Genomic DNA, 16529 nt, shown 5'->3' with positions numbered 1-16529 from the left:
GAAAGTGCTATTTTTTTGAAATGCATGTTAATAATGCATTAACATGAAAATTTTACTTTAGCACAGATCAATAAGATTGATGTTTTTCAGTATAAGTCTTACTCTAAGAAAGTAATATTTATTTGAAATGCACTGGTTATTTGAAGTTGTTTATACTGTAATGGAATTTTTGATTAGCGCAGATCAGCAAAATTGATGGTTTTCAGTATAAACGGTACCTTGCTCACTTAATTATTATACAATTTGTTGCGCTAAAGTAAAATTTTTATGTTATTACAGTATTAACAAATTAATATAACCGAAAAAATTTACACAACTGCACCTTCTTAGTTTTAGACTCAAAGTCGATTTTCTCTCTAATTGTATATTAGTGAAAACATAACTTTTACAGATTTGCGTTAAAGTAAAATTTTCATGTTATTACAGTATTATAAAATTAATATAACCGAAAAAATTTACAAAATTGCACTTAGTTTTAGATTCAAAATCGATTTTCTCTTTAATTGTATATTAGTGCTCCAACAATTCACTTTTTCTGATTTGCGTAAAAGTAAAATGTTCAAGTTATTACAATACTAACAAATTAATATAACCGAAAAATTTAAAAAATTGCACCCTCTTGGTTTTAGACTCAAAGTCGATTTTCTCTTTAATTGTATATTAATGCTCGAACAATCTACCGCTTATACTGAAAAACATAACTTTTACTGATTTGCGTAAAAGTAAGATGTTCATGCTATTACAGTATTAACAAATTAATATAACCGAAAAAATTTAAATTTGCAATTTATTAGTTTTAGACTCAAAGTCGATTTTCTCTGTAATTGTATATTAGTGCTAGAACAATCTACCGCTTATACTGAAAAGCATAACTTTTATTGATTTGCGCTAAAGTAAAATTTGTATGTTATTACAGTATTAACAAATTAATATAACCGAAAAAATTTACACAACTGCACCGTTTTAGTTTTAGACTTGAAGTCGATTTTCTTTCTAATTGTATATTTGTGAAAACATAACTTTTACTGATTTACGTTAAAGTAAAATTTTCATATTATTACAGTATTATAAAATTAATATAACCGAAAAAATTTACAAAATTGCACTTAGTTTTAGACTCAAAATCGATTTCCTCTTTAATTGTATATTAGTGCTCGAACAATCTACCGCTTATACTGAAAAACATAACTTTTACTGATTTGCTTAAAAGTAATATGTTCATGTTATTACAGTATTAACAAATTAATAAAACCGAAAAAATTTACACAACTGCACTTTCTTAGTTTTAGACTCAAAGTCGATTTTCTCTCTAATTGTATATTAATGCTCCAACAATTCACTTTTACTGATTTGCGTAAAAGTAAAATGTTCATGTTATTACAGTATTAACAAATTAATATAACCGAAACAATTTAAAAAATTGCACCTTCTTAGTTTTAGACTCAAAGTCGATTTTCTCTTTAATTGTATATTAATTCTCGAACAATCTACCGCTTATACTGAAAAACATAACTTTTACTGATTTGCGTAAAAGTAAGATTTTCATGCTATTACAGTATTAACAAATTAATATAACCGAAAAAATTTAAAATTGCACCTTCTTAGTTTTAGACTCAAAGTCGATTTTCTCTTTAATTGTATATTATTGCTCGAACAATCTACCGCTTATACTGAAAAACATAACTTTTACTGATTTGCGTAAAAGTAAGATTTTCATGCTATTACAGTATTAACAAATTAAAATAACCGAAAAAATTTAAATTTGCAATTTCTTAGTTTTAGACTCAAAGTCGATTTTCTCTTTAATTGTATATTAGTGCTCGAACAATCTACCGCATATACTGAAAAACATCACTTTTATTGATTTGCGTAATAGTAAAATGTTCATGTTATTACAGTATTAACAAATTAATATAACCGAAAAATTTAAAAAATTGCACTTTCTTAGTTTTCGACTCAAAGTCGATTTTCTCTTTAATTGTATATTAGTGCTCGAACAATCTACCGCTTATACTGAAAAACATAAATTTTACTGATTTGGGCTAAAGTAAAATGTTCATGTTATTACAGTATTAACAAATTAATATAACCGAAACAATTTAAAAAATTGCACCTTCTTAGTTTTAGACTCAAAGTCCATTTTCTCTTTAATTGTATATTAATGCTCGAACAATCTACCGCTGATACTGAGAAACATAACTTTTACTTCTTTGCGTTAAAGTAAAATTTTCATGTTATTACAGTATTAACAAACTAATATAACCGAAAAATTTAAAAAATTGCACTTTCTTAGTTTTCGACTCAAAGTCGATATTCTCTTTAATTGTATATTAGTGCTCGAACAATCTACCGCTTATACTGAAAAACATAAATTTTACTGATTTGGGCTAAAGTAAAATGTTCATGTTATTACAGTATTAACAAATTAATATAACCAAAAAAATTTACACAACTGCACCTTCTTAGTTTTAGACTCAAAGTCGATTTTCTCTCTAATTGTATATTAGTGAAAACATAACTTTTACTGATTTACGTTAAAGTAAAATTTTCATGTTATTACAGTATTATAAATTTAATATAACCGAAAAAATTTACAAAATTGCACTTAGTTTTAGACTCTCTTTAATTGTAAGTTAAAAGTAAGATATTCATGCTATTACAGTATTAACAAATTAATATAACCGAAAAAATTTAAATTTGCAATTTCTTAGTTTTAGACTCAAAGTCGATTTGCTCTGTAATTGTATATTAGTGCTCGAACAATCTAACGCATATACTGAAAATCATAACTTTTACTGCTTTGCGCTAAAGTAAAATTTGTATGTTATTACAGTATTAACAAATTAATATAACCGAAAAAATTTACACAACTGCACCGTTTTAGTTTTAGACTTAAAGTCGATTTTCTCTCTAATTGTATATTAGTGAAAACATAACTTTTACTGATTTACGTTAAAGTAAAATTTTCATGTTATTACAGTATTATAAAATTAATATAACCGAAAAAATTTACAAAATTGCACTTAGTTTTAGACTCAAAATCGATTTTCTCTTTAATTGTATATTAGTGCTCGAACAATCTACCGCTTATACTGAAAAACATAACTTTTACTGATTTGCCTAAAAGTAATATGTTCATGTTATTACAGTATTCACAAATTAATAAAACCGAAAAAATTTACACAACTGCACTTTCTTAGTTTTAGACTCAAAGTCGATTTTCTCTCTAATTGTATATTAATGCTCCAACAATTCACTTTTACTGATTTGCGCAAAAGTAAAATGTTCATATTATTACAGTATTAACAAACTAATATAACCGAAACAATTTAAAAAATTGCACCTTCTTAGTTTTAGACTCAAAGTCGATTTTCTCTTTAATTGTATATTAGTGCTCGAACAATCTACCGCTGATACTGAGAAACATAACTTTTACTTCTTTGCGTTAAAGTAAAATTTTCATGTTATTACAGTATTAACAAACTAATATAACCGAAAAATTTAAAAAATTGCACTTTCTTAGTTTTCGACTCAAAGTCGATTTGCTCTGTAATTGTATATTAGTGCTCGAACAATCTACCGCTTATACTGAAAAACATAAATTTTACTGATTTGGGCTAAAGTAAAATGTTCATGTTATTACAGTATTAACAAATTAATATAACCGAAACAATTTAAAAAATTGCACCTTCTTAGTTTTAGACTCAAAGTCCATTTTCTCTTTAATTGTATATTAATGCTCGAACAATCTACCGCTGATACTGAGAAACATAACTTTTACTTCTTTGCGTTAAAGTAAAATTTTCATGTTATTACAGTATTAACAAACTAATATAACCGAAAAATTTAAAAAATTGCACTTTCTTAGTTTTCGACTCAAAGTCGATATTCTCTTTAATTGTATATTAGTGCTCGAACAATCTACCGCTTATACTGAAAAACATAAATTTTACTGATTTGGGCTAAAGTAAAATGTTCATGTTATTACAGTATTAACAAATTAATATAACCAAAAAAATTTACACAACTGCACCTTCTTAGTTTTAGACTCAAAGTCGATTTTCTCTCTAATTGTATATTAGTGAAAACATAACTTTTACTGATTTACGTTAAAGTAAAATTTTCATGTTATTACAGTATTATAAATTTAATATAACCGAAAAAATTTACAAAATTGCACTTAGTTTTAGACTCTCTTTAATTGTAAGTTAAAAGTAAGATATTCATGCTATTACAGTATTAACAAATTAATATAACCGAAAAAATTTAAATTTGCAATTTCTTAGTTTTAGACTCAAAGTCGATTTGCTCTGTAATTGTATATTAGTGCTCGAACAATCTAACGCATATACTGAAAATCATAACTTTTACTGCTTTGCGCTAAAGTAAAATTTGTATGTTATTACAGTATTAACAAATTAATATAACCGAAAAAATTTACACAACTGCACCGTTTTAGTTTTAGACTTAAAGTCGATTTTCTCTCTAATTGTATATTAGTGAAAACATAACTTTTACTGATTTACGTTAAAGTAAAATTTTCATGTTATTACAGTATTATAAAATTAATATAACCGAAAAAATTTACAAAATTGCACTTAGTTTTAGACTCAAAATCGATTTTCTCTTTAATTGTATATTAGTGCTCGAACAATCTACCGCTTATACTGAAAAACATAACTTTTACTGATTTGCCTAAAAGTAATATGTTCATGTTATTACAGTATTCACAAATTAATAAAACCGAAAAAATTTACACAACTGCACTTTCTTAGTTTTAGACTCAAAGTCGATTTTCTCTCTAATTGTATATTAATGCTCCAACAATTCACTTTTACTGATTTGCGCAAAAGTAAAATGTTCATATTATTACAGTATTAACAAACTAATATAACCGAAACAATTTAAAAAATTGCACCTTCTTAGTTTTAGACTCAAAGTCGATTTTCTCTTTAATTGTATATTAGTGCTCGAACAATCTACCACATATACTGAAAAACATAACTTTTACTGATTTGCGTAAAAGTAAGATGTTCATGCTATTATAGTATTAACAAATTAATATAACCGAAAAAATTTAAATTTGCAATTTCTTAGTTTTAGACTCAAAGTCGATTTTCTCTGTAATTGTATATTAGTGCTCGAACAATCTACCACATATACTGAAAAGCATAACTTTTACAGATTTGCGCTAAAGTAAATTTTTTATGTTATTACAGTATAAACAAATTAATATAACCGAAAAAATTTACACAACTGCACCTTCTTAGTTTTAGACTCAAAGTCGATTTTCTCTCTAATTGTATATTAGTGAAAACATAACTTTTACAGATTTGCGTTAAAGTAAAATTTTCATGTTATTACAGTATTATAAAATTAATATAACCGAAAAAATTTACAAAATTGCACTTAGTTTTAGATTCAAAATCGATTTTCTCTTTAATTGTATATTAGTGCTCCAACAATTCACTTTTTCTGATTTGCGTAAAAGTAAAATGTTCAAGTTATTACAATACTAACAAATTAATATAACCGAAAAATTTAAAAAATTGCACCTTCTTAGTTTTAGACTCAAAGTCGATTTTCTCTTTAATTGTATATTAATGCTCGAACAATCTACCGCTTATACTGAAAAACATAACTTTTACTTCTTTGCGTTAACGTAAAATTTTCATGTTATTACAGTATTAACAAACTAATATAACCGAAAAATTTAAAAAATTGCACTTTCTTAGTTTTCGACTCAAAGTCGATTTTCTCTTTAATTGTATATTAGTGCTCGAACAATCTACCGCTTATACTGAAAAACCTAACTTTTACTGATTTGCTTAAAAGTAATATTTTCATGTTATTACAGTATTAACAAATTAATAAAACCGAAAAAATTTACACAACTGCACTTAGTTTTAGACTCAAAATCGATTTCCTCTTTAATTGTATATTAGTGCTCGAACAATCTACCGCTTATACTGAAAAACCTAACTTTTACTGATTTGCTTAAAAGTAATATTTTCATGTTATTACAGTATTAACAAATTAATATAACCAAAAAAATTTACACAACTGCACCTTCTTAGTTTTAGACTCAAAGTCGATTTTCTCTTTAATTGTATATTAATGCTCGAACAATCTACCGCTTATACTGAAAAACATAACTTTTACTTCTTTGCGTTAACGTAAAATTTTCATGTTATTACAGTATTAACAAATTAATATAACCGAAAAATTTAAAAAATTGCACCTTCTTAGTTTTAGACTCAAAGTCGATTTTCTCTTTAATTGTATATTAATGCTCGAACAATCTACCGCTTATACTGAAAAACATAACTTTTACTGATTTACGTTAAAGTAAAATTTTCATGTTATTTCAGTATTATAAAATTAATATAACCGAAAAAATTTACAAAATTGCACTTAGTTTTAGACTCAAAATCGATTTCCTCTTTAATTGTATATTAGTGCTCGAACAATCTACCGCTTATACTGAAAAACCTAACTTTTACTGATTTGCTTAAAAGTAATATTTTCATGTTATTACAGTATTAACAAATTAATAAAACCGAAAAAATTTACACAACTGCACTTTCTTAGTTTTAGACTCAAAGTCGATTTTCTCTCTAATTGTATATTAATGCTCCAACAATTCACTTTTACTGATTTGCGCAAAAGTAAAATGTTCATATTATTACAGTATTAACAAATTAATATAACCGAAACAATTTAAAAAATTGCACCTTCTTAGTTTTAGACTCAAAGTCGATTTTCTCTTTAATTGTATATTAATGCTCGAACAATCTACCGCTTATACTGAAAAACATAACTTTTACTGATTTGCGTAAAAGTAAGATGTTCATGCTATTACAGTATTAACAAATTAATATAACCGAAAAAATTTAAATTTGCAATTTCTTAGTTTTAGACTCAAAGTCGATTTTCTCTGTAATTGTATATTAGTGCTCGAACAATATACCACATATACTGAAAAGCATAACTTTTACTGATTTGCGCTAAAGTAAAATTTTTATGTTATTACAGTATTAACAAATTAATATAACCAAAAAAATTTACACAACTGCACCTTCTTAGTTTTAGACTTAAAGTCGATTTTCTCTCTAATTGTATATTAGTGAAAACATAACTTTTACAGATTTGCGTTAAAGTAAAATTTTCATGTTATTACAGTATTATAAAATTAATATAACCGAAAAAATTTACAAAATTGCACTTAGCTTTAGATTCAAAATCGATTTTCTCTTTAATTGTATATTAGTGCTCCAACAATTCACTTTTTCTGATTTGCGTAAAAGTAATATGTTCATGTTATTACAGTATTAACAAATTAATAAAACCGAAAAAATTTACACAACTGCACTTTCTTAGTTTCAGACTCAAAGTCAATTTTCTCTTAAATTGTACATTAGTGCTCGAACAATCTACCGGTGATACTGAAAAACATAAATTTTACTGATTTGGGCTAAAGTAAAATGTTCATGTTATTACAGAATTAACAAATTAATATAACCGAAACAATTTAAAAAATTGCACCTTCTTAGTTTTAGACTCAAAGTCGATTTTCTCTTTAATTGTATATTAATGCTCGAACAATCTATTGCTGATACTGAGAAACATAACTTTTACTTCTTTGCGTTAAAGTAAAATTTTCATGTTATTACAGTATTAACAAACTAATATAACCGAAAAATTTAAAAAATTGCACTTTCTTAGTTTTCGACTCAAAGTCGATTTTCTCTTTAATTGTATATTAGTGCTCGAACAATCTACCGCTTATACTGAAAAACATAAATTTTACTGATTTGGGCTAAAGTAAAATGTTCATGTTATTACAGTATTAACAAATTAATATAACCGAAAAATTTAAAAAATTGCACTTTCTTAGTTTTCGACTCAAAGTCGATTTTCTCTTTAATTGTATATTAGTGCTCGAACAATCTACCGCTTATACTGAAAAACATAAATTTTACTGATTTGGGCTAAAGTAAAAGTTTCATGTTATTATAGTTTTAACAAATTAATGTAACCGAAAAAATTAACACAACTGCACTTTCCTATTTTTAGACTCAAAGTCGATTTTCTTTTAAATTGTTAGTTAATGCTCGAACAATCTACTGCTTATAATGAAAAACATAACTTTTACTGATTTGCGCTAAAGTAAAATTTTCATATTATTACACTATTAACAGATTAATATAACCGAAAAAATTTACATAACTGCACTTTCCTAGTTTTAGACTCAAAGTCGATTTCCTTTTTAATTGTATATTAGTGCTCGAACAATCTACCGCTTATACTGAAAAACATCACTTATACTGTTTTGCGTAAAGGCAAAATGTTCATATTATTACAGTATTAACAAATTAATATAACCGAAAAAATTTACAAAATTGCACTTTCTTAGTTTTAAAATCAAAGTCGATTTTCTCCTAAATTGTATATTTATGCTCCAACAATTTACTTTTACTGATTTGCGTAAAAGTAAAGTGTTCATGTTATTACAGTATTAACAAATTAATATAACCGAAAAGTTTAAAAAATTGCACCTTCTTAGTTTTAGACTCAAAGTCGATTTTCTCTTTAATTGTATATTAGTGCTCGAACAATCTACCGCTTATACTGAAAAACATCACTTATACTGTTTTGCGTAAAGGCAAAATGTTCATATTATTACAGTATTAACAAATTAATATAACCGAAAAAATTTACAAAATTGCACTTTCTTAGTTTTAAAATCAAAGTCGATTTTCTCCTAAATTGTATATTTATGCTCCAACAATTTACTTTTACTGATTTGCGTAAAAGTAAAGTGTTCATGTTATTACAGTATTAACAAATTAATATAACCGAAAAGTTTAAAAATTTTCACTTTCTTAGTTTTAGACTCAAAGTCGATTTTCTCTTTAATTGTATATTAATGTTTGAACAATCTACTGCTCATACTAAAAAACATCACTTTTACTGTTCTGCGTTAAAGTAAAATTTTCATGTTATTACCATATTAACAAATTAAAAAATTTACAAAATTGCACTTTCTTAGTTTTCGACTCAAAGTCGATTTTCTCTTTGATTGTATATTAGTGCTCGAACAATCTACCGCTTATACTGAAAAACATAAATTTTACTGATTTGGGCTAAAGTAAAATTTTCATGTTATTACAGTATTAACAAATTAATATAACCGAAATATTTAAAAATTTTCACTTTCTTAGTTTTAGAATCAACGTCGATTTTCTCTTTAATTGTATATTTATGTTTGAACAATCTACTGCTCATACTAAAAAACATCACTTTTACTGTTCTGCGTTAAAGTAAAATTTTCATGTTATTACCATATTAACAAATTAAAAAATTTACAAAATTGCACTTTCTTAGTTTTAAAATCAAAGTCGATTTTCTCTTAAATAGTATATTTATGCTCCAACAATTCACTTTTTCTGATTTGCGTAAAAGTAAAATGTGCAAGTTATTACAGTATTAACAAATTAATATAACCGAAACAATTTAAAAAATTGCACCTTCTTAGTTTTAGACTCAAAGTCGATTTTCTCTTTAATTGTATATTAATGCTTGAACAATCTACCGCTTATACTGAAAAACATAACTTTTACTGATTTGCGTAAAAGTAAGATGTTCATTCTATTACAGTATTAACAAATTAATATAACCGAAAAAATTTAAATTTGCAATTTATTAGTTTTAGACTCAAAGTCGATTTGCTCTGTAATTGTATATCTACCGCTTATACTGAAAAACATAACTTTTATTGAGTTGCGCTTAAGTAAAATTTGTATGTTATTACAGTATTAACAAATTAATATAACCGAAAAAATTTACACAACTGCACCGTTTTAGTTTTAGACTTAAAGTCGATTTTCTCTCTAATTGTATATTAGTGAAAACATAACTTTTACTGATTTACCTTAAAGTAAAATTTTCATGTTATTACAGTATTATAAATTTAATATAACCGAAAAAATTTACAAAATTGCACTTAGTTTTAGACTCAAAATCGATTTTCTCTTTAATTGTATATTAGTGCTCGAACAATCTACCGCTTATACTGAAAAACATAACTTTTACTGATTTGCTTAAAAGTAATATGTTCATGTTATTACAGTATTAACAAATTAATAAAACCGAAAAAATTTACACAACTGCACTTTCTTAGTTTTAGACTCAAAGTCGATTTTCTCTCTAATTGTATATTAATGCTCCAACAATTCACTTTTACTGATTTGCGTAAAAGTAAAATGTTCATGTTATTACAGTATTAACAAATTAATATAACCGAAACAATTTAAAAAATTGCACCTTCTTAGTTTTAGACTCAAAGTCGATTTTCTCTTTAATTGTATATTAATTCTCGAACAATCTACCGCTTATACTGAAAAACATAACTTTTACTGATTTGCGTAAAAGTAAGATTTTCATGCTATTACAGTATTAACAAATTAATATAACCGAAAAAATTTAAATTTGCAATTTCTTAGTTTTAGACTCAAAGTCGATTTTCTCTTTAATTGTATATTAATGCTCGAGCAATCTAATGCTTATACTGAAAAACATAAATTTTACTGATTTGCGTAAAAGTAAAATGTTCATATTATTACAGTATTAATAAATTATTATAACCGAAAAAATTTACAAAATTGCACTTTCTTAGTTTTAAAATCAAAGTCGATTTTCTCCTAAATTGTATATTTATGCTCCAACAATTTACTTTTACTGATTTGCTTAAAAGTAATATGTTCATGTTATTACAGTATTAACAAATTAATAAAACCGAAAAAATTTACACAACTGCACTTTCTTAGTTTTAGACTCAAAGTCGATTTTCTCTCTAATTGTATATTAATGCTCCAACAATTCACTTTTACTGATTTGCGTAAAAGTAAAATGTTCATGTTATTACAGTATTAACAAATTAATATAACCGAAACAATTTAAAAAATTGCACCTTCTTAGTTTTAGACTCAAAGTCGATTTTCTCTTTAATTGTATATTAATTCTCGAACAATCTAATGCTTATACTGAAAAACATAACTTTTACTGATTTGCGTAAAAGTAAGATTTTCATGCTATTACAGTATTAACAAATTAATATAACCGAAAAAATTTAAATTTGCAATTTCTTAGTTTTAGACTCAAAGTCGATTTTCTCTTTAATTGTATATTAATGCTCGAACAATCTACCGCTTATACTGAAAAACATAACTTTTACTGATTTGCGTAAAAGTAAGATGTTCATGCTATTACAGTATTAACAAATTAATATAACCGAAAAAATTTAAAAAATTGCACCCTCTTAGTTTTAGACTCAAAGTAGATTTTCTCTTTAATTGTATATTAATGCTCGAACAATCTACCGCTTATACTGAAAAACATAACTTTTACTGATTTGCGTAAAAGTAAGATGTTCATGCTATTACAGTATTAACAAATTAATATAACCGAAAAAATTTAAATTTGCAATTTATTAGTTTTAGACTCAAAGTCGATTTTCTCTGTAATTGTATATTAGTGCTAGAACAATCTACCGCTTATACTGAAAAGCATAACTTTTATTGATTTGCGCTAAAGTAAAATTTGTATGTTATTACAGTATTAACAAATTAATATAACCGAAAAAATTTACACAACTGCACCGTTTTAGTTTTAGACTTGAAGTCGATTTTCTTTCTAATTGTATATTTGTGAAAACATAACTTTTACTGATTTACGTTAAAGTAAAATTTTCATGTTATTACAGTATTATAAAATTAATATAACCGAAAAAATTTACAAAATTGCACTTAGTTTTAGACTCAAAATCGATTTCCTCTTTAATTGTATATTAGTGCTCGAACAATCTACCGCTTATACTGAAAAACATAACTTTTACTGATTTGCTTAAAAGTAATATGTTCATGTTATTACAGTATTAACAAATTAATAAAACCGAAAAAATTTACACAACTGCACTTTCTTAGTTTTAGACTCAAAGTCGATTTTCTCTCTAATTGTATATTAATGCTCCAACAATTCACTTTACTGATTTGCGTAAAAGTAAAATGTTCATGTTATTACAGTATTAACAAATTAATATAACCGAAAAAATTTACATAACTGCACTTTCCTAGTTTTAGACTCAAAGTCGATTTCCTCTTTAATTGTATATTAGTGCTCGAACAATCTACCGCTTATACTGAAAAACATCACTTATACTGTTTTGCGTAAAGGCAAAATGTTCATATTATTACAGTATTAACAAATTAATATAACCGAAAAAATTTACAAAATTGCACTTTCTTAGTTTTAAAATCAAAGTCGATTTTCTCTTAAATTGTATATTAATGCTCGAACAATCTAATGCTTATACTGAAAAACATAACTTTTACTGATTTGCGTAAAAGTAAAATGTTCATGTTATTACAGTATTAACAAATTAATATAACCAAAAAAATTTAAATTTGCAATTTCTTAGTTTTAGACTCAAAGTCGATTTTCTCTGTAATTGTATATTAGTGCTCGAACAATCTACCACATATACTGAAAAGCATAACTTTTACTGATTTGCGCTAAAGTAAAATTTTTATGTTATTACAGTATTAACAAATTAATATAACCGAAAAAATTTACACAACTGCACCGTTTTAGTTTTAGACTTAAAGTCGATTTTCTTTCTAATTGTATATTTGTGAAAACATAACTTTTACTGATTTACGTTAAAGTAAAATTTTCATGTTATTACAGTATTAACAAATTAATGTAACCGAAAAAATTAACACAACTGCACTTTCCTAGTTTTAGACTCAAAGTCGATTTTCTCTTAAATTGTTAGTTAATGCTCGAACAATCTACTGCTTATAATGAAAAACATAACTTTTACTGATTTGCGCTAAAGTAAAATTTTCATATTATTACACTATTAACAGATTTATATAACCGAAAAAATTTACATAACTGCACTTTCCTAGTTTTAGACTCAAAGTCGATTTCCTTTTTAATTGTATATTAGTGCTCGAACAATCTACCGCTTATACTGAAAAACATCACTTATACTGTTTTGCGTAAAGGCAAAATGTTCATATTATTACAGTATTAACAAATTAATATAACCGAAAAAATTTACAAAATTGCACTTTCTTAGTTTTAAAATCAAAGTCGATTTTCTCCTAAATTGTATATTTATGCTCCAACAATTTACTTTTACTGATTTGCGTAAAAGTAAAGTGTTCATGTTATTACAGTATTAACAAATTAATATAACCGAAAAATTTAAAAAATTGCACCTTCTTAGTTTTAGACTCAAAGTCGATTTTCTCTTTAATTGTATATTATTGCTCGAACAATCTACCGCTTATACTGAAAAACATAACTTTTACTGATTTGCGTAAAAGTAAGATTTTCATGCTATTACAGTATTAACAAATTAATATAACCGAAAAAATTTAAATTTGCAATTTCTTAGTTTTAGACTCAAAGTCGATTTTCTCTTTAATTGTATATTAATGCTCGAACAATCTAATGCTTATACTGAAAAACATAAATTTTACTGATTTGCGTAAAAGTAAAATGTTCATATTATTACAGTATTAATAAATTATTATAACCGAAAAAATTTACAAAATTGCACTTTCTTAGTTTTAAAATCAAAGTCGATTTTCTCCTAAATTGTATATTTATGCTCCAACAATTTACTTTTACTGATTTGCTTAAAAGTAATATGTTCATGTTATTACAGTATTAACAAATTAATAAAACGGAAAAAATTTACACAACTGCACTTTCTTAGTTTTAGACTCAAAGTCGATTTTCTCTCTAATTGTATATTAATGCTCCAACAATTCACTTTTACTGATTTGCGTAAAAGTAAAATGTTCATGTTATTACAGTATTAACAAATTAATATAACCGAAACAATTTAAAAAATTGCACCTTCTTAGTTTTAGACTCAAAGTCGATTTTCTCTTTAATTGTATATTAATTCTCGAACAATCTAATGCTTATACTGAAAAACATAACTTTTACTGATTTGCGTAAAAGTAAGATTTTCATGCTATTACAGTATTAACAAATTAATATAACCGAAAAAATTTAAATTTGCAATTTCTTAGTTTTAGACTCAAAGTCGATTTTCTCTTTAATTGTATATTAATGCTCGAACAATCTACCGCTTATACTGAAAAACATAACTTTTACTGATTTGCGTAAAAGTAAGATGTTCATGCTATTACAGTATTAACAAATTAATATAACCGAAAAAATTTAAAAAATTGCACCCTCTTAGTTTTAGACTCAAAGTAGATTTTCTCTTTAATTGTATATTAATGCTCGAACAATCTACCGCTTATACTGAAAAACATAACTTTTACTGATTTGCGTAAAAGTAAGATGTTCATGCTATTACAGTATTAACAAATTAATATAACCGAAAAAATTTAAATTTGCAATTTATTAGTTTTAGACTCAAAGTCGATTTTCTCTGTAATTGTATATTAGTGCTAGAACAATCTACCGCTTATACTGAAAAGCATAACTTTTATTGATTTGCGCTAAAGTAAAATTTGTATGTTATTACAGTATTAACAAATTAATATAACCGAAAAAATTTACACAACTGCACCGTTTTAGTTTTAGACTTGAAGTCGATTTTCTTTCTAATTGTATATTTGTGAAAACATAACTTTTACTGATTTACGTTAAAGTAAAATTTTCATGTTATTACAGTATTATAAAATTAATATAACCGAAAAAATTTACAAAATTGCACTTAGTTTTAGACTCAAAATCGATTTCCTCTTTAATTGTATATTAGTGCTCGAACAATCTACCGCTTATACTGAAAAACATAACTTTTACTGATTTGCTTAAAAGTAATATGTTCATGTTATTACAGTATTAACAAATTAATAAAACCGAAAAAATTTACACAACTGCACTTTCTTAGTTTTAGACTCAAAGTCGATTTTCTCTCTAATTGTATATTAATGCTCCAACAATTCACTTTACTGATTTGCGTAAAAGTAAAATGTTCATGTTATTACAGTATTAACAAATTAATATAACCGAAAAAATTTACATAACTGCACTTTCCTAGTTTTAGACTCAAAGTCGATTTCCTCTTTAATTGTATATTAGTGCTCGAACAATCTACCGCTTATACTGAAAAACATCACTTATACTGTTTTGCGTAAAGGCAAAATGTTCATATTATTACAGTATTAACAAATTAATATAACCGAAAAAATTTACAAAATTGCACTTTCTTAGTTTTAAAATCAAAGTCGATTTTCTCTTAAATTGTATATTAATGCTCGAACAATCTAATGCTTATACTGAAAAACATAACTTTTACTGATTTGCGTAAAAGTAAAATGTTCATGTTATTACAGTATTAACAAATTAATATAACCAAAAAAATTTAAATTTGCAATTTCTTAGTTTTAGACTCAAAGTCGATTTTCTCTGTAATTGTATATTAGTGCTCGAACAATCTACCACATATACTGAAAAGCATAACTTTTACTGATTTGCGCTAAAGTAAAATTTTTATGTTATTACAGTATTAACAAATTAATATAACCGAAAAAATTTACACAACTGCACCGTTTTAGTTTTAGACTTAAAGTCGATTTTCTTTCTAATTGTATATTTGTGAAAACATAACTTTTACTGATTTACGTTAAAGTAAAATTTTCATGTTATTACAGTATTAACAAATTAATGTAACCGAAAAAATTAACACAACTGCACTTTCCTAGTTTTAGACTCAAAGTCGATTTTCTCTTAAATTGTTAGTTAATGCTCGAACAATCTACTGCTTATAATGAAAAACATAACTTTTACTGATTTGCGCTAAAGTAAAATTTTCATATTATTACACTATTAACAGATTTATATAACCGAAAAAATTTACATAACTGCACTTTCCTAGTTTTAGACTCAAAGTCGATTTCCTTTTTAATTGTATATTAGTGCTCGAACAATCTACCGCTTATACTGAAAAACATCACTTATACTGTTTTGCGTAAAGGCAAAATGTTCATATTATTACAGTATTAACAAATTAATATAACCGAAAAAATTTACAAAATTGCACTTTCTTAGTTTTAAAATCAAAGTCGATTTTCTCCTAAATTGTATATTTATGCTCCAACAATTTACTTTTACTGATTTGCGTAAAAGTAAAGTGTTCATGTTATTACAGTATTAACAAATTAATATAACCGAAAAATTTAAAAAATTGCACCTTCTTAGTTTTAGACTCAAAGTCGATTTTCTCTTTAATTGTATATTATTGCTCGAACAATCTACCGCTTATACTGAAAAACATAACTTTTACTGATTTGCGATAAAGTAAAATTTTCATGTTATTACAGTATTAACAAATTAATATAACCGAAAAATTTAAAAATTTTCACTTTCTTAGTTTTAGACTCAAAGTTGATTTTCTCTTTAATTGTATATTAATGTTTGAACAATCTACTGCTCATACTAAAAAACATCACTTTTACTGTTTTGCGTTAAAGTAA

This window comes from Bactrocera oleae, chromosome 5 (genome assembly GCF_042242935.1).
Source record: "Bactrocera oleae isolate idBacOlea1 chromosome 5, idBacOlea1, whole genome shotgun sequence".
Classification (NCBI taxonomy): domain Eukaryota; kingdom Metazoa; phylum Arthropoda; class Insecta; order Diptera; family Tephritidae; genus Bactrocera; species Bactrocera oleae.
Note: the sequence above shows the minus strand (reverse complement) of the source record.